This window comes from Oryctolagus cuniculus, chromosome 21 (genome assembly GCF_051225735.1).
Source record: "Oryctolagus cuniculus isolate XC-2025 breed Fujian yellow rabbit chromosome 21, ASM5122573v1, whole genome shotgun sequence".
In the NCBI taxonomy this organism is placed as follows: domain Eukaryota; kingdom Metazoa; phylum Chordata; class Mammalia; order Lagomorpha; family Leporidae; genus Oryctolagus; species Oryctolagus cuniculus.
Genome location: NC_142887.1, coordinates 34,473,112 through 34,489,047, shown reverse-complemented (window position 1 = coordinate 34,489,047; position 15,936 = coordinate 34,473,112). Strand labels below are relative to the sequence as shown.

At 51.2% G+C, this 15,936-nt stretch overlaps 2 long non-coding RNA genes across 4 annotated transcripts in view; one reads left to right on the top strand and one right to left on the bottom strand.

The window, feature by feature from the left end:
- Positions 1-2,693: 2,693 nt before the first annotated feature.
- LOC149119923 (uncharacterized) lies at positions 2,694-5,631 on the bottom strand. The gene is made up of 4 exons (XR_016227187.1): positions 5,398-5,631; positions 5,099-5,301; positions 4,419-4,505; positions 2,694-3,969 (listed from the first exon to the last, which is right to left on the bottom strand). It is a non-coding gene; the product is annotated as an uncharacterized LOC149119923 (long non-coding RNA).
- Positions 5,632-6,248: 617 nt separating this feature from the next.
- LOC127485381 (uncharacterized) overlaps positions 6,249-15,936 on the top strand; it is a 50,556-nt gene continuing 40,868 nt past the window's right edge. For 2 of the 3 annotated variants that reach the window (XR_016227185.1, XR_016227184.1), the window contains exon 1: positions 6,249-6,445. This is a non-coding gene — a long non-coding RNA (uncharacterized LOC127485381). Of the gene's footprint in view, positions 6,557-15,936 lie in introns of all 3 variants that reach the window. The other variant, XR_016227186.1, reaches the window with a different exon arrangement.

Genomic DNA, 15,936 nt, shown 5'->3' with positions numbered 1-15,936 from the left:
CAGCCACCTACACACAATCCCAGGCACACTCATTCTTACTAAACCCCCACGTCCCCTGGACTCACACTCACACACGGGTGTTCAAACAGATCACATAGGAAGGGTACTTCAAAAAGTTCACGGAAAATAGCATTGAAGATGATGTCATCTTGGTGCAAAAACTGGTTTTTGAAATCCGTACATACCAGGTCTTCAAGAAGCTCATGAAAACGCATTTTTGCAAAAACCTAGCAGAGACCTCAAAAGCATGCCAGGCCGGCACTGGGCACCTTGGGGACAGGTGCAGGTGCGGTGCCGCTCAGTTAGCTCATCCCCTCTGCCAGCGCCACTGCGTGCCAGCAGGTGCATTCCCTTCTGCACACTCAAAGCTGTGGGGTTTCCACAGCTCACGGGGACTCCGCCTGTCTGAGCTCATAGCCAGCAAGGGCCAGTAGGGTCTCGTCTCAGGGACAGTGCTCACTCGGGAGAAGGTTTCGCCTGGTTCCCGTTCTCCCTCGGGAACTACTTGTGACTTTGACCAGCCCTCGGATGAGAAACTGGGTGTCCATGGGACGTGTGCGGTGTTGTGTGGAGCGGGCGGGGGAGCCCTGGTGGAGGCTGGGGTGGGTGCCATGCTGGCGGCTCCACGTCGCTGTCTCTGCTGTGAACGCCTCTTGCTTTGTGTCCAGATTTGAGTGACAGTACCTGGAGGGCGATGCCTGCACTGAGAAGCATGGGGCCCAGAAGGCCTCCAGGGGACCTTGGCACTGACCTAGAGGGCCTGCCCCAGCCCCCATCTCTGGGGAGCCCAGCCTGCGCCACAGACCCCTGTCCCCCAAGCCACTGCTGTCAGCCCCTATGAAGAACGAGGACAGCCACTGCCAGGAGGGGCTGGCCAGCCTTGTCCTGGACCCCCTGAGCCCCCTGGGTGATCTGGACAGAGACCTCCTCAAGAGGAGCCACCTGCGGCGCAGGCACACGTCCCCCAGGCTCCTTCCCGAGGGCCCTGAGGCCGCTACCTCCAGCCCTGGAGCCCAGCTGCCCCTGCCTGAGAGCTCCCCTGCAGGCCCCAGGAAGACCATGCTGGGCGGGAGGAGCGGCCTCTCCAGGGTCAAGGAGCTGGAGCAGGAGCCACAGCCCCAGCACACGGGGGCACCAGGCCCAGGCTGCAGTGGAGACGGGGCCCCAAGTCCTCACGCTCCAGCCAGGGGCCTGCCGAGCAGAGGTCCCTGCCCTGTCCTGAGGCCACTCAAGGTGCAGGAGGTGAAACTGAGATGCCCATGGGTGATGAGGAGACTCCCGGAGTGGCATCCATGGAGCAGGTGGGTGACAGGCTCCCAGCGGCTGGGGTGAGGAGCTGGCCACAGCCATGGCACTGCCAGCAGCACCGCCTCCCAGCCTCTCCAGGGTCTTCATGTCTGCCTCGGCCTGGCCTGCCCCGCCCCGCCCCTGCATCTGGCTTAGGACACAGGTGAGCCAGGCCTGCGGTGCCCCCGCTCGGCTCCTGAGCTGTGTCCCCTGAATGCCCCAGGGCAGGGGCCACACACACAGCCACTGCTGGTTGACCCACAGGATGAGGGGGCGAGGGATTCTGGGGCTTTTATTTCCATTCAAGTCCTGGCGAGCACTGGAGAGCCAACTACATGGACGGTGTGGTCACTTCAAGCAAGGTCTGTCCCAGGGCCAGATGAGCAGACTGAGGTGGCCAGGGCTGTCCTTTCCCCTAGGACAATGCCCAGCCACGGTTCTGGCATCGAGACTCCTGACCTCAGCCCCCACACAAGGCACAGCCCCCCAGGCATATGGGCTGCCCCAGCACACACTCCAGCCCCTCTGATACACAAGGGGCCTTGGAAAGGGGTCTCCGGGAGGACACTGGCCTCTGGAGCCTTCTGTGTGTCTGAGCCCATGTGGAGGACCTGCCCTCCAGGGAGACACACAGAGCGAGTGTGGGCCTTGTGCTCTGACCGCCTGCTCAGTGGCCCGCACAGCGTCCGTCACCACCTCCTCCCAGAAATTCCTCATCCTCCCTGACTACCCCCTGGACACGGCTCCCTGACCCTGGCTCCCACACGCTCCCTGCCCTTTGCACCCGGGTGACCACTCAGGTCACTGAGCCCAGGTCCCCAAAGGCATCCTCATATAGGGGACAAGTGCATGGTGTGCCGCCCTGGGGCTGCTGTGCCCATGGTTGTGCCGGCTCCTGGGGGCCCTGCCACGTCTGACTTCACAGCGGCCAGGCCTCCAGCCTCACCCATGCTCACTCCGACCTCACTGCTTCCCCAGCCTCGCCTCTCAGGAGCGGGGTGTCACCTGCCACGCCCCCGGGAAGTCCCCTTCTCTGCTCCCACAGAACCTGTCCCTGCAGGACCTCCTGTGCAAGCTGGGCCGGTCCTTCAGGGAGTACAAGCTGTGGGCCCTGTGCCTGGCCTGCCTCCGCACCCTGCAGGTACCCACGGAGCCCCCAGGTGACCCAGAGAGCCTGGGGGCGGGGCAGTGTCCACATCGTGGCCCTGGGGGAGGGGCAGCATGGGACACCAGGGACCGAGGATCCACCTGTGCGTGCTGCGGACCCCGAAGCCCGCTGGCCCCTGACCACACCTGTGGGGAGCAACTCGGACTAGACTAAGTTACTGGAATTAAGACTTATTCTATGCATCTGCTCCCCCACAATATGGCGCTGGGAGAGGAGAAAAACAGCTTCTACACAGCTGCCTCCAGTTCAACCAATAAACTGTAGGACTTGCTCCTGATTGGAGGAGAGCAGCGTACTCGGCGTGTGGGCAGCCGAGTTGGGATTGGTGGAAAAGGACTATAAAGGAGGAGCGAGACAACATGCACCAGGAACACCTAAGAGGAACATCTAAGGGGAACATCTAAGGGGAACATCTATCTGAAGGAACACCTGTGCAGCCCCCGAGAGAGCCGGCCGGCGGTGTGCCGCTCCCCCGCGGAAGTGGGGAATGTGGCAGGGGGAACCGCCCTTCCACGGAGGTGGAAGGGTCGGTAGCCAACCTGGGAAGAACCAGCAGCAAACCCAGGAAGGGCCGAGCAGACAAAAGAACAGCGCAGGGTCCTGTGTCGTTCCTCCACGAAGACGGGGAGCGACAACACCCCTGGGTGCATGTCCTGTAGCTAATTAGCTGTGCTAATCTGAAGCCAGGAGCTTCTTCCGGGTCTCCCATGTGGGTGCAGGGACCCAAGGCCTTGGGCCATCTTTCACTGCCTTCTCAGGGCACAGCAGAGAGCTGGATCAGAAGTGGAGCAGCTGGGACTCGAACCGGCACCCATACGGGATGCTGACACTGCAGGTGGCACCTTTGCCTGCTACCCCACGGCGCTGGTCCCATAAATCAGTCCTTAGAAAAAGAAGAAGAAATAGCACAGCTGGAAGACAGAGAGCAGCCCCAGACTTGCACGAAGACATTCTCTAACCTCCTTCATCGTCTTGCACACACGAAGGAAAGAAATGAGGAAATGAGACTGAGAAGTGAGTATCCTGGGAGACAGATGAGGACCCACTGCACTGACCCCAGCCCAGGGAGTCTCATTTGGCTACTGCTGTGTCTCCTCTTTTCTCTGCTTCTTTCCAGCATGGCTTAGCTCCTCCCACCCTGAGCTCTGTCTCTGGGGGAAGCACAAATAGAAATAAAATGGCCTCAAACACATGCCACACATAGGATTAAAACATGCCTAGTAGTCACATTGTATAAAAAAGATTTATTTGAAAGAGAGAGAGGGAGAGATCTCTGATCTGCCGGTTTACTCCCCAAATGGCTGCAACAGACAAGTCTGGGATAGGCTGAAGCCAGGAACTCAGAGCTCCATCCTGGTCTTCCAGGGGGGTGGCTGGCAGTGACCCAAGCAATTGGGACATCACACCATTGCCTTCCCTGAAGCACTAGCAGGCAGCTGGATCAAAAGTGGAGCATCCAGGACTCGAACTAGGATGGGATGCCAGTGCCCCAAGCAGTGGTTTCTCCCGTTGCTCTACAATGCAAGAATGCGATAGTTTCAACTTGTAGTCATTATAAAAATAATATTTTACATTTCTGAATTAAATCCTCATAATATGTGCATGTTTTCCTTGAAGAGCACATCTCCATTCGGGTGTTTCCAGGGCTCAGTAGCCACACCTAGCTCCTGGCTCCTCAGTGGGCAGCAAGGTGTCAGGTTCTCTGTGTCCTAACTCAGTCTCTAACTCTGTGTGCTGCCTCCATACTCCTCACCACCTGCACGCACACAGCTGGGCATGGGGGGCTGGAGCCTGGCTCCTGAGACACTAGGGGCCTTTCCCCAGGACACTGACTCCGAGGGATGCTGTGTAGCCAAGAGCTACAACAGCAAAAAGGAAAACTCCCACTCTCTCATGAGCTTGTACGGAAAGAGAGCCAAGGCGTGGCATCCAGGGGACAAGACACAGTGTATGTGGAACTCACCTGCTGCAGGAAGAGCAGGGACTTGGTTGTTGGCACACCCACTTCCCAGAAGGATTCTTCAGGAACTCAGAACACCCAGAGGGGCAGCTGGACGGATGGAGGGCGGGAGTGGGAAGAGGGCTTTCCATAGCCTGCATGCTACTCTCCCCAAAATAACATCAACGTTTCAGCTAAGGACACATTTGGGCCCAGGAGCCCTCCCGGTGCCTTTGTCCACACGTAGCCCTTGCACCCATTCCCTGGGGCTTTGCATCAGAGGAACACACACAGACGAGGTCTCTGCTGTTACGGCTGTTCCACAGCGGGAAGGGGGCTTGGCAGAGGCACAGGCGGGAAGATAATACCCGGGGACTGCAAAGAGCTCTGCTGTTTCAGGAAGGCTCCCTGCCCCTTCCCACAGCCCACCGGCTGGGACCCCTGGGCCACCTGCTGCAAGAGCATCCCGTCCCCCCAGGAAGAGCCCTGGCCTTGAGGTGGGCGGGGAGGGAAGCAGTTTCTGTGAGGCGCATCATCCTCTCTCCCCGAAGGATGTCCCTCATCCCCAGAGGCCAGATGCCATCCTGCGGCTGCCCCCTGTGGCCCGGCATCTCCAGCTTGCGCCGTGTGTCCCTCTGCGCACACCCGTTCCCCGCGCTCTGGCACCCATTCATTCCTTCTTCACGTATGCACGGAACACGTACAGCTTCCCAGTCACTGTGCTGCACCCTGGAGACAGGCAGGAACGAGACAGAAAGGCCCTGCGTTGTGCAGTTCACCATCCAGCAGGAGAAACGACGCTAACGTAAAAATGAGTCACTGCTGCTGTCGTGATAGAGTGGACACAAAAGGACAGGAAACCGGGCACACGGCGCACGATCCGGCCTTTCAGCTGAGTCTAAGAAACCTGTAAATGCAGAGATGAGATGTGAGAAGTGGGCCTGCAGCAGTGGTGGGGAAATGAGGCCGGGAAAGGTGAAGGAAGGTTCCTAGGAGCCCGCACCTAGTAAGCGGGGGAGTCCAGATTCGAATCCAGACCTATCCGGCTGCAGATCTCGGGGTTCTCCAGCGTCCTGCTGCTTCCCAAGCTCCATCCAGAGCGAGAATCCTCTGGGGTCAGGTTTTTAACCGACGTGGCCGCTGACCCCGCTCCTTCCGTGCGGCCACGTGGTGCCTCCCGCTTCCACTCACAGGGGACCCCGTCCGGGTCGGCGGCCGTCACCCCACGGACCCCAGGGGCCACGGGCCGGCTCCTGCAGGCCCCGCGTCGGGCGTTCGTGCGGGGGCGAAGCGCGCCGCCTCCAGCGCCCGCGCGCCCCGGGCTCAGCCCGGTCGCGGGGTTGCGGCGGCCGCGCTCCTCCGTGCTGGCTGCGGCCGCCTGCAGTCGGGGAACGCGGTGGGGACTGATGGGGGTCCCCTGAGGGGAGCCGCCCTTGGAGGGTAGGGCAGAACGAGTCCGGTTCAGGGAGGCGCTGCCAGCAGTGGCCGCTCGGGGCGCTCTCGGGCAGGGCCTCCAGGAGCGCTGGGGGCTGCGCTGATCGTCCCGGGGTGCAGGCCCCGCAGCTGTCAGCGCCCGGCTTCTGGGGCAGCCGTGAGATGCGGGACTGGAGAGTGTGGAGCTGGCGGGCGCCGGGTCGCAGGGGCGCCCTCTTCAGGCAGCCAGGCCTTCCTGCCGCGCTCCCGCCAGTGCCGCATCACTGCGCAGGCGCAAAGCACTGTCCCCCCCACAGCTCAGGGCGGGGTCTCCAGAGATGGCAGACCGGCCCAGACGGAGGCCAATGGCTACGCATGCGCAAGCACAGAGTTACTGATTGGTTGCTGCTCTTCCCGATTATCCAATAGAAAAGAGTCCCTCCGGAGCCCATATTTGAATACAGAGGCTATGAGTATGCTGTGCAGTTGGCGTCGGCCATTTTTTTTAATGTTTCGTTGGCTTTGTTGTTGTCCGTTGGCGTGCGCTGTGGACTGCAGCACATGCGGAGGCCAGGCTTGAAGCCAGGCACGTGGAGCTGCCGCGGAGAGGGCCGACTGGAGAGAGCGCGGGTCTGCGGGTGCGTGAGGAGAACTCTCCCGTGGACGGCTGCCCCAGCTCCCCGGCGTCGCGTCAGCGTCTGTGGCGCGTCCGTGGGGCCTGGCCGGGCCCGGGCGCTCTCCTCAGGGAGGTGGGAGCCGCGGAGAGGCGTGGAGGGCGCGGGGCGTGCGTGCCGGGGGACGGACGCGGGCTGTGGGCGTCGCCGCGCCGCTGGGCGCCCTGTGGCAGGCGCTGCTCGCGGCCATGAAGCTCCTGGGGGCGAACTGGAATGAGGGTTTCTCCTGTCAGCGGCCGGGGGAGCTTCCGTCTGAGAACTGGGACCCGAGCTGCGCGTTGGTTTTCTTGATGGATTGATTTTATATTTTATGGAGTACGTGTTTGTGGGCTGTGTTGTCGCTTTCCCACCAGCTTCTGCTTGTGGGGTCTGGGATGTTGTCCGTGGAGCGTTGGTTGTGCTGTCGCGTTCAGTTTGGGGTCGTTTTCAGGGAGAACAGTGTTTGTGACTGAGGGGTATCTTGGTTCTCTTGGGTTATGTCACTGTAACGCTACGGGAGAGTCTCCTGGAACTTGGGGCCGAGTGTGGGCATTTGGGAGTCATTGATTTTAGGATTGTTTATGGAATAAATTATGTGAATGGTGGACTATGATGGGGTAGAAATTTCTTTTAATTTAAAAAATTCAGAAGATTGATTTTTGAGGTCTTGGGGAAGAGTCTGTTTTGTGGGCGATTATGTCGTTATGGAGGGTTGTGGGTGCTTGGTCATTGTTACTGTGTTTCTTGTGACTGACATTTTCTGGGGGATTAGATGGCTGGTGATGTGGTTAATCAACGTGAAATGAGGGAATGAAGAAATGCAGTGTAACTAAGACTCTCTATTTGACATTGTAGTTCAGGCTGTTATTTGGGAGGGGAAATATTTTGGGGCTCATTTTTTCCAGTCAGATTCTGTACAATATCCTGGCTCCTGACTTCGGATCAGTGCATCTCTGGCCGTGGCAGCCATTTGGGGGGTGGACCAGTGGAAGGAAGACCTCTCTCTCTCTCTTTCTCTCTCTCTCTCTCTCATTGTCTAACTCTGTAAAATTAAAAAAAAAAAAACTACTCTACCATGGTCCCGGCCCCTGGAATCTCCTCAGAAGTTGTGGGGTTGAAATCAATCTCTGAGCTGAGGATTTTCTACCAGATTTTTTTCTCAACAACACATCTTGAAGTGTTTGGATTTGGTCTACAAAGAGTGTGCTAGTTCTTTTAAAAAAACTTGTATTTATTTTTTGAGATAACATATAATTTACATTATAGCCAAAGGCTTATTGGTGCCCCTAAATAAAGAGTTCCAGAAATAAAAAGTGAGAAGACCATAGTCCAGTAGGAAAGGAGGCACAGGCTACACAGAATAACCAACAGAAAAGATGTTCATGTTGACTCACATAAAGTAAATTTTAAAGTAGTCCCCAAATCATTAAAACTCTAGTAGAATATAATTCCTATCAATTTTCTTGGATAAATATTTAACACAAAATGAGACAAAACACTCTATTTCCAGTAAAACTATATATTCAGGCATTTTTCTCTTTAAATATTGGCTGCCACCCTATAAGAGAGGACATGCACCATTTGTCTTTCTGTGTTTGGATTATTTCACTCAATAGCATGTCCTCCAGTTCCAGCCATTTTTCCTGCAAATGGTAGAATTTCATTCTTTTTATGGGTGAATAATCCTCCTGTGTGTGTGTGTGTGTGTGTGTGTGTGTGTGTGAGAGAGAGAGAGAGAGAGAGAGAGAGAGAGAGACCTTAGCAGGTTTTCAGCTGTCGACTTCAGTGGGTTTAAGAAGTGACCCTGCCGCTCCTCAGTTGAGTGTGTGTGCTCCATTCTGCACACCTGCAGATGGAACCAAGGGCTGGAATGGTGATTGCTTTATGAGGAAAGGTGGCTGTGAAGCTGCTGGGTCATCCCAGGGCTGCACCTGGTTGCATGCTCCCCAGCAATCTGCTCAAGGCCCATCTACCCTTGGTCTGACCACAGGTGTAGAGTTCAGCATTTCTTTCCCACATGTGGGCACCCTTTTCTCTGTGGGATTTATGTGGATTCCCCTGTTGGGAGTGAGGGGCTGTCTTGTTAGGCACATGAGGCCATTTGTATTTCCTTTTGGTAACCTGTGTGCTTCTGTTCAACCTGCATTTCTTTTGAGACATTGATGTTTTTCCCATTGAATTATGTATGCTTTCATTTTTAAAGATTGCATTTATTTATCTGAGAGGCACAGTAATATTAAGGGGTGGTGGTGGTGGGGAGTGATCCTGAGATACTCCATCTACTGTACATGCTCCATCTATTGATTCCCTTCCCAAGTGGTCACACTGGTGAGAGCTGGGCCGATCTGAAGCCGTGAGCCAGGATGTTAGGACCTCTCCTTCCTTCCTCTTTCAAATGGGGATGGGATGGGAATAGCAATGGGAGCAGCAGAGCTCAGGCAGCAGCTGTTTGTATTGCAGAGACTGTTAGTAGCCCCAGTTGATGTGTGGGACACTGAGGCCCAGAGCCACCAAGTACCTATCTCATGGTGGGGGTCTGGAATCCAAACTCTTAGCTGTCAGCTGAACTTGTAACTGCACCCTCCTGTCAGTGAGGTGGGAGGGAGGAGGAACTGAAGGCGATGTTGCTGGCAAAGCCTCGACACAAAGGAGCTGCTCAGGAATGACAGCTGTGTCCAGTTAGTAGCATGGAGCTTAATCCAGATCTCCCACATGGGTGTCAGGCACCTAACTACCTGACCATCCCTTGCACTCTCCTACGACCCACACTAACTTCTTCTTTTTTTTGTATTAAGTTTATTGATTTATTTGAAAGAGTTGCAGGGTGGGGGAGAGAGAGGGAGAGAGACAGAGAGTTCTTCCATTAGCTGGTTCATTCCAGAGATGGCTGTGATGGGCAGGCTGAAGCCAGGCACCAGGAGCATCATTCAGTTCTCCCATGTGGGTGGCAGGGCCAAACATTTGGGTCCTGTTCCTCTAATTTTTGCAGGTCATCAGCAGGGAGCTGGATTGGAAGTAGAGCAGCTGAGCAATGAACTGACCACCATATGGATGCCAGCATTGCAGGCAACAGCCTTATACACTAAGCCACAGGGCTGGCCTCCACATGAACTTCTATTTCTCTCATATTGTTCAGCCAAAGCCACATGGACCAACTTATTTAAAAAAATGAAACCTATGATTTTTAGTTTCTGCCTACATTGATAGAATATTATACAATAAAATCATCTTGTTAATTTGTGTGGCAACAAATTTGCTGTGTTTCCAGTGCACTTTGTTATTGGCAAAGCTGATGCTCAAAATATAGTAAGAATCACTAGAAGCACATTTAGCCTAGTGATTAAGATGCTCATTAAGAGACCCACACATCGGAGCTGGTGCTGTGGCGCAGCAGGTTAAAGCCCTGGCCTGATGCGCCGGCATCCCATATGGGTACCGATTCTAGTCCAGGCTGCTCCTCTTTCGATCCAGTTCTCTGCTATGGCCTGGGATAGCAGTAGAAGATGGCCCAAGTTCTTGGGCCCCTGCACGCACATAGGAGACCCAGAAGAAGCTCCTGGCCCCTGGCTTTGGATCGGCACAGTTCCGGTCATTGCAGCCATCTGGGGAGTGAACCAGTGGATGGAAGACCTCTCTGTCTGTCTCTCTCTCTCTGTGTCTCTGTCTTTCAAATAAATACAAGAAATATTTACAAAAAAACCCACATCATTGGACCTAGGTTCAGTTCCTCCTGTCTTTAGCTCCTGATTCCAGCTTCCTGCTAATGCAGACTCTAGAAGGCATCAGTGATGGCCTGAGTAAGTCAATTCCTGCCAGCCACAGCCACATGGGAATCCTTGGTTGCATTTCCAGCTCCCAGCTTCAGTTCCTACCTGGTTTATCCCATTTGGTTGCAAGAATTTTGGGAATAAACCAAAAAATGGGAGTACCATCTGTGTCTCAGCCTCTCCAAAAATTTAAAGACTTAGAAGATGTGTTCATTATTGAAAGGCAGAGTGACAGAGAGGGAGACACAGAGAGATCTTCCATCCACTGGTTCACTTCCTAGAATGCCACAGCAGCCATGTGTGGAACTCCATCATGATTTCCCACATGTGGAACAGGGACCCAAGTACTTGGGGTACCTTCAGCCTTTGCAGGCACATTAGGAAGAAGGCAGATATGCAGTGGAGGAGCCAGGACTCAAATCATTACTCCAGCATGAAATGCCAGCGTCATTGTTGACAGCCTAAACCATAGTGCCATGATGCTGTCACCACAAAATAAATAACGTTAAAAATCTTTTAAATGCATAATGAGAACACTGGAGTTGCCCCAGTGGTGGGGGAAGACAGGGAGCCCGCCAGCCAAGGACATGTTACAGGCTGAACCTACTAGGTCCCTGCTGTCTGGCAGGGGGCACTGTGGAGTAAAGCATGCTCAAATGATTGAGTACAGTGAGGCTTTGGTGGTACTAGGCAAGACTGACGTTTATTGCACCTGGCAAGCAGCAGAATTTGGCCCAAATGCTTGCCCCATTTCCAATGTGTGGGAGACCCAGCTGGAATTCCTAACTCAAGGCTTTGGCCTGGCCCAACCATGATCATTGAAATCATTTGGTGAATGAACCAGTAGATGGAAAATCTCTCTCTCTGTTTCTAGCCCTCTCTATCTGTAATCTGTCTTTCAGAGAAATAAGTCTTTTTTTTTATAAAAGGCCCCTCCTTGCAATGCCATTGCACTGGGGGCTAAGTTTCCAGCACAGGTATTTTGGGAGGACATTTGAGCCACAGCATTCTTTCAAGGAAGCAGCCAGCAGTGCAGACAGGTGAGGGCTTTGCAACCTTCCTGCAAGACAGCTCTAGTGGGTGGGCCAGAGAGTGGGGCCAGGAGGAAAGACTCTGTTCTGTCCCACAAGGACCACAGGCAGGGCGTGGCAGCTGAGAGGCCCCCATCCTGTAATTGGTTAAGGAGAAGCAGCCACTCTTTTCAGCCAGGAGAGAATCCTGGGCTCCCATCCCTTCAGTTCAGCCACAGGCTTCCTGCTCAGGGGTCAGCCCTTGTGAACACCAGTGTGTTGGGCTCCACAGCCCCCTGGCCCACATGATGGAAACTTTCCAATAGGATTAGACCTTCCCTGGTAGCTGTCACACAGGCCAGTGCTTTCTGACACAGGATCTGCAGAGCAGACACATGAGCACAAGAGACAGGGAGGCTTTTGTATTGAACACTGCCATCTAATGTCAATGTTCAGCCAGCAGGAGGCCACAAGACGAGGGGTTCTCCTGAGTAAGAGGTGTGCCACAGGTTGGAGGGCGGAGGAGAGGATCAGACAGATGGGAGGGTCTCCAGATGAAGAGACTAAGGAATCAGGTCTGGAGGCCAGAAAAGGCAGGAAGCAGGTTGGCAAGGGGGTCCTGCATCCATGGCCATGTGTCCCTCGTCAGACACTGCCTGGGTGGTAGGACAGCAGCAGCTATGAGGGTCCACATCCCTAGGGCTTAGATAATCTGGCCAAGAGGTGCAGGGAAAGGCAGGAATGCAGGCAAAATGGTCCCCTGGAGACAGCTGTAAGCCCCAAGAGGAGAGGCTGGCATGGAAAGAAATACCCATGGGCTTTTTTAAAAAGAGTTTTCTTTTTATTTATTTATTTGAGAGGAACAGACAGAAAGAAAGGACTTCCATCTGCTGGTTCACTGCCCTGATGGCTGCAATGGCCAATGCTGAGGGGCGGAGCCAAGATGGCGGAATAGTGAGGGTGTGCACCGATAGTCCAGGAAAATTTAGTTTAATAAAAGTGGAGTTATGGTAGCCTCAGAAAAAGGATCAGGAAAAAATTGCAGAGGAAACTCTTCCAGATCTAGTAGCTATGACTCAGAGGACCTACTGGGAGAGCAAGGTTGCCCACCACGCGGAAGCCGAGCCGCGGGAGCCGCAGGGTCTGCGTGCCAGTGCGGGAAGGGGAGTGGATGTGGCACAGACACCAGCGGGGAGAGGAGGGTGGCCAGGGCTCCGAGTCCACACCTTGGTGCTGGAAGGGGAGGTGAGCTGAGTAACCGGAGACATTGGTGGGGAAATGGCAGACAGAATCTAGAGGGAAGCAGGCTTTGAAGCGGGAAAGTTCACCAGACTGACTACAGGAGAGAAGGAAAAAGAAAAAAGGGTGGGGGGGTACTGGTACAGACTAGTTTCTCTCTCCGCCAACCTTGCAAAGGCGAGCAAGAGACAAAGAGCAGGCCCCACTCAGGATATACATAATAAAAGGGGAGAGCTAAGGCTACAATTCAGTAACCTAGGCAACCCAGTGCGAGTCTGCAGGAGAAACTGAGCTGGCACAGACTCTTTGGGTAGAAGCCAGAGATCGGAAACTAAATACCATCAATTCTGCTCAGCCGTGCGGTATTACTTACCTCCTGAATAAAAAATAAATAAATAAATAAATAAATAAATAAAAAGAGAGAGATTTCCATGCGTAACCTGAGGGTGTCACCTTTGCACACCTGTAACCTGGAAGAACCAAGCAGAGCTCTCAGGCCACACCCATCTCAAGCCTCCAAGGCTCCTCCAACAGCAGGCAGTCCACTTTACACAGACATAGTATTAAAAAAAAACTCACAGTGAGGGAAGAAGAATTAACTATGCCAAGCAACAACAGAGACATTCTAGTACAGGAAGCTCATAGAACCCCCAGTAAACATGACCAAAAAGATCCTCACCACGACACGTTGTAATTAAACTCACCACAGTGAAACATAAAGAAAAGATCCTAAAATGTGCAAGAGAGAAACGTCAGATTACTCTCAGAGGATCTCCAATCAGACTCACAGCAGACTTCTCATCAGAAACACTACAGGCTAGGAGGGAATGGCGAGACATAGCACAGGTGCTAGGAGAGAAAAATTGCCAGCCCAGAATATTATATCCTGCTAAGCTCTCATTTGTGAATGAAGGTGAAATAAAGACCTTTCATGGCAAACAGAAATTAAAAGACTTTGTGGCCACTCGTCTGGCCCTGCAAAAGATGCTTAAAGATGTGCTACACTCAGAAACACAGAAACACGGCCATCAATATGAAAGAAGGTAAAGGAAGAACACCTACCAGTAAAAGAGCATGGGAAGCTCAAAGCATATACTAGAAATATCTCCGGGAAAATGGCAGGGCAAAGTCACTATGTATCAATAGTCACATTAAACGTTAATGGACTTAACTCTTCAGTTAAAAGACACCGATTGGCTGATTGGCTTAAGGAACACAACCCAACTATTTGTTGCCTACAAGAAACACATCTCTCTAACGAAGATGCAAGTAGACTGAAAGTGAAAGGTAGGAAAAAGATATCCATGCCAACAGAAACCAAAAAAAAGCAGGTGTAGCCATATTAATATCAGACAAAATAAACTTTAATACAAAAACTGTTAAGAGAGACAAAGAGGGACACTATATAATGATTAAGGGTTCAATTCAACAGGAAGATGTAACTATTATAAATGTATATGCACCTAATTACAGGGCACCGGTTTATTTAAAAGATATGTTAAGGGACTTCAAGGGAGACTTAGATTCCAATACAATAGTACTGGGGGACTTCAATATTCCACTCTCAGAAACAGATCATCCAGAAGAAGATCAACGAGGAAACAGCAGATTTAATTGACACTATTGCCCAAATGGATCTAACAGATATCTACAGAACTTTCAATCCTGCATCTAAAGACTTTACATTCTTCTCAGCAGTGCATGGAACCTTCTCTAGGATTGATCACATACTAGGCCATAAAGCAAGTCTCAGCAAATTTAAAAGAATTAGAATCATACCATGCAGCTTCTCGGACCACAGTGGAATGAAGCTGGTGATTAACAACTCAGGAAACCCTAGAAAGTATGCAAACACATGGAGACTGAACAACATGCTCCTGAATGAACACTGGGTCATTCAAGAAATCAAAAGAGTGCAAACGATTGAAATCTTTACTTAATGTACACTAAACTGATCTTCTGTAAAAAAAAAAAAAAAGAAATTATCAATTCCCAACTTGACTCTCACTGGGATTAAACATGACAATAGGTCTGATCTGATTTCATCATCATTTAAAAAAATCATCTATTATTTTTCACTTGATGTTTCTGTGTGGGAGCAAACTGTTGAAATACTTACTTAAGGTATGCTAAGCTGATCTTCTGTATGTTAAGATAATCGAAAATGAATCTTGATGTGAATGGAAGGGGAGAGGGAGTGGGAAAGGGGAGGGTTGTTGGTGGGAGGGACGGTATGGGGGGGGAAGCCATTGTAACCCATGAGTCGTACTTTGGAAATTTATATTCATTGAGTAAAAGATAAAAAAAAATAAAAAAATAAAAAAAAAATAAAAAAAAAAAAACAAAAAAAAAACAAACAAAAAAAAGTACAAAGCAACTATGAATAGTGCTGCAATAAACATTGGAGTGCACATACTATCTCTTTGACGCACTAAGTTTATCTTTTAGAGAGATAGAAGCAGACTTGCTAAATCATACGTAGTCCTATTTTTAATTTTTTGAAGAACCACCATTCTATTTCCATAATGGATATACCAACTTATATTCCAAATTCTCAAATATCACTAGCAATCAAGTTAATGCAAATCAAAACCACCATGACAGATCACCTTACCCCTAACAGAATAACTATCATAAAAGAGAGAGAGAGAGAGTAACATGCTGCTGAGGATGTGAGAAAGGGCAACTCTTATACACCATTGGTTGGAGTGAAAATGAATGAAGCCCCTCTGGAAAATACCATGCATATGTCATTAAAAACTGGAAATGAAACGTAGAGTGGCTACTACTGGGATAGTCCCAAAAGACATAAACTTACTTCATCAAAGAGATCTGCTCAATCACATTTATAGCAACACTGTTCACAATAGCCAAAATATGGAATCAATCAAAGTGCCTATTGTCAGATGAATAAAGAAGATGCAATACATATATACACCATGGAATATTATTTACCTATAAAAGAATTGAATAATGTCATGACTGGAGCATAGGGAGATTACTGATGCCATAGACAGGAGTGTCAATTGGTAAAGTCAACATATATACACCGTGGAATATTATTTACCTATAAAACAATTGAATAATGTCATGACTGGAGCATAGGGAGATTACTGATGCCATAGACAGGAGTGTCAATTTGTAAAGTCAACAACAGGAGTCACTGTGCACTTACTCCTCATGTAGGATCTCTGTCCTTAATGTGCTGTGCATTGAGATTTAATGCTATAACGAGTACTCAAACAAAATATTTCACTTTGTGTTTCTATGGGGGTGCAAACTGTTGAAATCTTTACTTAATGTATACTAAACTGATCCTCTGTAAAAAAAAAAAAAAAAGAAATTATCAACTCCCAACTTGACTCTCACTGGGATTAAACATGACAATAGGTCTGATCTGATTTCATCATCATTTAAAAAAATCATCTATTATTTTTCACTTTATGTTTCTGTGTGGGAG